Source organism: Teleopsis dalmanni, chromosome 2 (genome assembly GCF_002237135.1).
Source record: "Teleopsis dalmanni isolate 2A chromosome 2, ASM223713v2, whole genome shotgun sequence".
Lineage (NCBI taxonomy): Eukaryota > Metazoa > Arthropoda > Insecta > Diptera > Diopsidae > Teleopsis > Teleopsis dalmanni.
The window spans coordinates 127,557,370-127,564,950 of NC_051847.1; the positions used below are offsets into that span (position 1 = coordinate 127,557,370).

The window sequence follows — 7,581 nt, forward strand, 5'->3', positions numbered from 1 at the left end:
AAGTGAAAATTAGTTTTAAAGCACTAGTTGACCAGTTGAATGGTTGTATTCTAGGTGATAATTTCTAATATAAAGTCCTATATGGTTACATCTTTTAACTAATGCTCAACATTAGTATACACTCGATCATACATAAAAATTATAGCTCATCCACTGATTCACAATTTTGACAATAGTCTATTGATGTGAATGCTTGTCCCGTCAATATGCCTACTTATTAAATATTATCTAAATTGTATAAAAACTAAATCTAAAGAACGGATTGGAGGCAAGAAATTTAGCTATATTGAATTTGATATTCAACTTCAATGATCTTTAAGAATCAGACTTCTACGATTGATTCAATATCACTGTATTTTACTATACCTATATAATATGTATATTCATATTACATTTTTATAGAATGTAATTTTTTTATTTTATAGAACCTTATTTAAATTTAGTTAATTTTAAACTATTTAATGAGAATACATTTCATTTTTTACATAAAACTTTACAGTGTATTTCACAGTTGTTACAACTTCATCAAATAGTTCTTCACTTAATTCTTATTTTTTTTGTTTTGTTTTTGTTTTTTTTTTGTTTGTGTAATAAAATTTTATAGCAATATTTGTAGAAATAATTCCTGGAAATTAACTAAGCAACTACTTCATAACATTTTTAAGCTGAAATCGCAAATTTATATCTCAAACACATACCTACATATTTGTATTCGTTTTAAAGTTGTTAAAGTCAATATTACATATGCGTATCGAAATTGTCGCATAGGCCATAAAAATTTTCTGCCGAGTCATATTAACTAGAAGTCAGCCGCTTGCAATAACTTACGTCTGACGTCACACGAAATAATTTCAAAAACAGTTTTTGTTTAATCATCATTTCAGCTCTGTGAAAGCAATGAATTTGCAAATTTCTTGTTACTAAAATATTTAAATGATAAACTTAATTTACTTCTACTAAGTTACTCCAAAGAAAAATAATTAATATTTTTAATTATATTTGTAAATATGAAATAGTGAATATCATTCTTAAAAGAGCTTTAGTATTGATATAGTTCACATTATACGAGTAATCTATATTCTTATTGATGATTGTTTTAATAATAAATTCGTTCTCCTGACAAGCAAACACTAACGCAAGTTGTCAGAAGTTTCCGATTAGATCAAATAACAAACAGTGATATTTATATCTAAAATGACAAAAACTACATAAAATAATTCCAGCGAAAAGAAAAGTCTGAGATAATACTAAGAAAAGTAAGAAGAGTAAGAATAATAATAGATCATTCGTTGAAAGTTAGATCGAAGAATTGCTTCCATTAGATACCTAATAAGAAATTGAAATTGTGTAATTTTGTAGCATTATTTGAAGGTTTTAAAGGTACAGTACAATTCACTTATAAAGACGTCTGATGTAATAACTAACTGCTTTTAACAACTATTGGATTTATGTCTGTTATATTTTTTTAAATAAATAAATAAACTTCAATTTGTTAATGTGTAAATAGAAATAATATACATACTTCTAAAAACATTACTATAATTTACAATTTATTAATATTTATTACTGCTTATAATATTTAACAGTAATAACGATTAGATTAAGACGATCCATTCATTGTCGTTATAAATAGTTTATACTATATATATTATTCTATTCTGTATACAATAAATGTTTGATTTATATGTATATAGGGTATCAAAACAACATAAATATGGGAGATGATCTAATAATTATGATTACTTTGTTCATTTTTATCGTAAGAAACAATAGATATTCAGTTTAATTGTGTAGTCTGCATTACCGTAACCCGGATTACGCTAAGGGGGAATAATGAACTAAACAATATTGTTTTTGCAGTTTAATAAATTAGTTGTAAGATTTAGGAACAATTTAATTTAAATACATATTTTTATATAGATAAATATTATATGCAGAAAATAGTATTCTTATTGGTATTATTTTCAAAATCCTTGTGTAAATACACTTTTACCTCATTTTTGTAAATGTTCATTGAAGTCCAAAGATGTTTTCTACGGCGAGAAAAAAATCGAATTATTGTTAATTCCAAATTTGTCCAGGCGTATTGAGTTATGCGCTTACCAACACATTTTTCGATTTATTTTATATATATAAGAAGACAAGAACATAACCAGAATAAATGAGTTTGTGTGTTGTAATAAGTTGTTGATTATTGTAGGTATGTTTATTAAATCCCCATGACTTCCTTTGCAGATCATTATCTCCACTATCCAAGCGAGCCACTCACTTTTTATATATTTGTCACCTTTAAGTTTCCACTGTCCCTTTGGATTTAGGTTTGAACCCTAAGTTCGCCTCTTAGTTTTAAACCCTCTGCCAGACATCTCAGTCGGGGTTTTTTAGTGAATCCAAAGTTCTTGGAAGAGAAGATACATTGGTTCAGGAGATTTTTTTGCCGCGACTATAAAATAGGTAGAAACAAAAAACTGCTTCCAAATCTTTTTGACAGAACGAAGTCTGTCGGGTCCGCTAGTATACTTATATATGAAACAAAAAGACTGTCCTGTAGAAAACTGTATAGTTTTTATTAACTGTAGATTATATTGTTAAATCGGGGATCTATTCCAGGAACCCCACTTAGTACACCAATAATAGTGGGGCTCAAAATTTTTTTCAAAAAGGTTTTCCTAAAATTATAAAAAGACTGACGTATAAAAACGAGAATACTTTTTTCAAATAAATAATCTTTTATAAAAAATGTTTGAAAAATATTAAAAGAATCATTTGAAATTTGAATTATTTCCACCGTTGTTATCCACTAAAAACAAATCTAAGCTATTTGTATTGGTTGGTTTTCGTTTTTCCATGGTACACACATGTACCCTATATATTGCTTAATATAGTAATATCGAACAGATTCATCATAAGTTTTCTCTTTTGGTTGGTAGCACTGTACTGTGTTATCATGCAAGATTTTAGAGTGATCCATTTTCCCAAATGTTTCATTTGTTTGTCTGCAATTATACTTTTGAGTGTTTAGTGATGCTCTACGTAATGAACATTAAAATGATTTTAACTACGTACATTCGTAATTCATTTGTGGTGATCAGATTATTATAATAACATTATATTTGTGAAAATTCTCTCTTAAACAGTCATTAATGACCAGTCAATTTTGTTTTTTTTTTTGCAAAAAAAGTTTCAAGTCAAAAATGGTTAATTAATTTCTTTCAAATAATAATTATTAACGAAATATTTCTAAATTAATTGTTTACAAGATGATGGTATACGTAAGGATAGTTTTCACTGCATGTCCGTATACACTGATTTGATTGTTGTATTTTGTTAATATCAACATATATTGCAGCACTACGTACTTATTCCCAAATCTATTTACAACCTGTAAAGCAATTGTCTCTTGGGATTAAATTCATAAAAAATTTTGCATCCGCAATCATAGTACAGTAGAATCGCGGAAAAGTTAACTCTCGAAAAAGTTAATCTCGCGGAAAAGTTAACAGCATTTCGGCGTCCACATAGCGCTCTAAAAAGTTAACTTCGAAGTTAACTTTTCCGAGCGTATGAATTTTTTTTTTGAAATCAACCGTTTCTTTGCCGACACAAGCCAGTGCGAGCTCTAGTTTTGATTATGGGTATTCCCCGAATATTCTATTTTCTTTCTGTTTTGTTTTGTGCTCCAAACATATGTTTTCATTCTTGTCGCAAATTACCTTGATTGAATTGTTCGGTAGCGTTTGAGTTGATTAGTTGTGAATTTTTTATTAAAAAAATGTCAAAAATACAGAAAAAACGGCAAATCAGATTAAATTTGCAACAAAAAGTAGATATATTAAGAAAACTTGATGACGGTATTGCGGGAAATCGAATAGCGCTGCATTATGGTGTGTCTAAAGTAGCCATCAGTAAAATAAACAAAAAACGCCAAGAAATTTTAAAAACAGTGGCGGCCACTTATGAAAGTGCAGAGAAGAAAACACTCCATAAGTCAGAATATCCTGATCTGGAGGTAAACTTGTACAATTGGTTCCTGAATCAACGGCAGCGTAATTGTGCAGTGACTGGTGCCATCTTAAAATCAAGAGCTAAACTCGAATTTGAAATTCTGTATCCGGGAAAAAAATTTAGTGCAAGTGATGGATGGCTGGCAAATTTTAAAAAACGGCACGGTATTCGCCTTCTCAAAATTTGTGGGGAAATTCTTTCGAGCGATACACCGAAAATAACTCCGTTTGTACATAGTCTACGAGCAAAAATCAATGAAATGGGCATCTCCGACTCCCAACTATATAACGCAGATGAATCTGGACTATGTTATCGTTTATTACCGGACAAAACATTTGTCGCAGCAAACGAACATGCCGCACCGGGAAGAAAAACTGTTAAGGAAAGAATTACATTTTTGTTGTGTGCAAACGCAGATGGTTCGCACAAGTTGAAGCCGTTGGTGGTCGGTAAATCTGCAAAACCACGTTGCTTTAAGGAATTTAACAATCCATTGGAATACGCTCATACAAGCAAGTCGTGGATGAATGCACAGTTATTCTTCAACTGGTTCCACAATTCATTTATAAAACAGGTAAACTTATTTTTTGGTTTCATTTTTCATTTCTAATGAACATGACATAAAAATTTTTGAAGGTTCGCAAATTTTCTGTTGAAAATAATTTACCACCAAAGGCATTGTTGCTAATAGACAACTGCACGGCACATAAGCCAATTGACAGGCTGAAGTCTGACGATGGAAACATTGTAGCCATGCATCTACCACCGAACGTAACAGCGGCTTTGCAGCCAATGGATCAAAATCCCATAAGATTGGTTAAATTAGGATATCGCACCAAATTGTTATGCAACATTGCCGCGCAAGAAAACGTTCTGGTGGAAAATATTTTGAAGGCACATTCAATTTGTGACGCATATCGCTACAAAATTCAGCATGGGAAGAATTGCCGCAATCAATTCTTATAAAAGCGTGGAATAAGATAAAAAAGTGGGATGATGATCAATACGATAGTGAAGATAATCTTCCGTTGTCCAAATTTATTAAAGCAAACGATGTTTACGACGATACAGTTCGAGAAGTTCGTTAATCGTTAATGTTGAAAGTGGGAAATAATCTTAACATCAGCATTGACGATATAGAAAATTGGAACAAGGATGAAATTACGGAAGATATGGAACATTTCGAAGTGTGTGATAGTGACAATGATGATTCAATTACCGAGGAAGATATTCAACAACCGAAAGTGAGTTTCTCGAAAGCAGTTGAAAGCATCAATACCTTGATAAAATGGTCCAAAGACAACAACGATGCAAATCAGGTGGCAGACCTTATCAGTATGCGCACAAAAATGGTCAAGAATTATTACACCAAAGAAAAAAAACAAACAACTCTCGACTGCTTTTTTAAACCAACTGGTACAAATTAACAATTTTCCTTTTGTAATGGCTAAAGCATAAACAAAAAAAAAAAGGAGCTATTTCTAAGCAAATCTATGCTTATTATTGTAGTTTTTTCTTTTTTTTATGAATTTTGAAAACCGCTTGGAAAAGTTAACAATCTCGAAAAAGTTAACAACCCCAAAACGGAGCGGTTAACTTTTCCGCGATTCTACTGTACTATATATGATATAATCACTTAGCTTTTCATGACGGATTTTATTATCATTTTTAATTGTTGTTATTTATTTCTTTTAAGCTTTGCGCATCGCTAACATGCAAATTATTGTAAAAGTTTTCCAATTTTATTTTTTTTATTAGTAATATAAAAAATATATTTTAAATTTAAAATAAATAAAAATATAAAGTCTGGAAAAAATTACATTTTGTAAATAGTTTTTTGACCAACACTTTGACATGTTTTTGCAAAATCCCAAATCAATTACTCTAAAACGATGAATTATCTATATTAGCCAGAGATAAAGTTTGGCTTACAATTTATTGTTTCCATCAAAAAAAAATTGAATATGCAAACATTTAATTGTTTTTTATTTGTTTGAATTTATTTACTTATTTAAATTGATTTTTGGTTTTTGCTTTTGGTTTAGCACTTTAACATTTTAAAATGACAAAATTTAACTTAATTAAATTAATCTCATCTGAATTTAAACATACCATAATTTATGCGATGCAATAAATTATTAAATCTGAATTAATTTTATTGCCATAAACACGCCGTGAAGGCAAAATAATTACATTTTTTAACTGCCATAACATGTCAAATCTAAATCTAAGATCTTTTTATATAAACAGGGTGTTGAAATTATTTTCCTCTTCTTTAACCAGAGTTAACATCTTTGAACAGAGAACAGTTTTTTTATTAATAAAAAATAATTTCATAATTTATTATATATTTTTCACTATAAAATCTTTTGTTGCAGCCTATTTATACTATTCTCTCTTAAGAAGAAATATCATTATCTACTTGTATAGATAGTATGGATTAATTTAGTTAGAGTACTTACTTAAAGAGCATTTTTTATAGACACATTTCCTTATTAATTATAAGTTTGGCAATGTGTATTTTTTTTAATAAATAATATTTAGTCAGTAAGTGAAATTGAGTATTGAAGGATTGATACGTATTGTTTACTAAAGATCGACAGTTCCACCAACTATAATTTGGATCTTCTATCCTGCAACGGTACGGATCACAAATAAATCTAATTGACAACGTATTATATTTGCTATATTTGCTATTTATTTGTTGTTTTATGTTTTTACATGTGACACCTTATATCGCTTTGATATTTTCTTATTTCCATAGATCCAGAACGAGAACCAAAACAATTGTTATTATTGTGTTGATTCGTTTTGTTTGTTGCAATACTCCTATTCTTCGCAATTATATCCAATTTTATTGTAAAGTGTTTAAGTAAGAAGTAGGTATAGTTACGTTACAGAATCTGGAGACATTCTGAACTCAACTGTTAACTGATAAAAATAAATCAATCCATTATGATTTTCACTTAAGTGATAAGATAAATTATTATTTTGTAGTTACTAGTTTTGAACATGGACAAATGATATAACTAATTCAGTTTAAAACTATTAATCTTGATTTCCCAAATAATTCACAAATTTCTTTAGTATATATTCTTCTGCTTATAGTTTTTGGTGTTTTAGTGAAGATATCTATTTTAAAGTTTCTTTCAAATCCAGCCTTATTAGTCTTATGGGTTAGTTTGTTTAATATATAAACAAGATAAATAATAATAAATCATAATGTGGTGATTTTTTTGATATAATCAATGTGTAATAGTTCAACTGTAGAATCTATTTCTATTAATTGCTCAAGTTTCTGCATAACTATTCAAATAATTCGTTAATTTCTCTAGCTTTCTTTCTAACAATCCATTGAGTCAATTTGGTTAGGTTACTTAATCTTTAAAGACAGTAATAAATAAAGTGGTAAATCCTTTGACTCAAGACATGTCCTTGATTTTAAATAATAATAAATAAATAACAATTACTTAAGTTGTCTATGATAAGGGTTACAAATAAGTAGACTGACTTATCTGTTACTACTATCCCATAATATATGCATTCATTCCAATTGACAAGGTTCAATTTCAAGCA

General features: G+C 29.0%; 1 pseudogene; it reads left to right on the forward strand.

The window, feature by feature from the left end:
- Nucleotides 1-3,527: 3,527 nt before the first annotated feature.
- On the forward strand, nucleotides 3,528-5,443 carry LOC119686172 (annotated as a pseudogene).
- The last annotated feature ends 2,138 nt before the right edge of the window (nucleotides 5,444-7,581 follow it).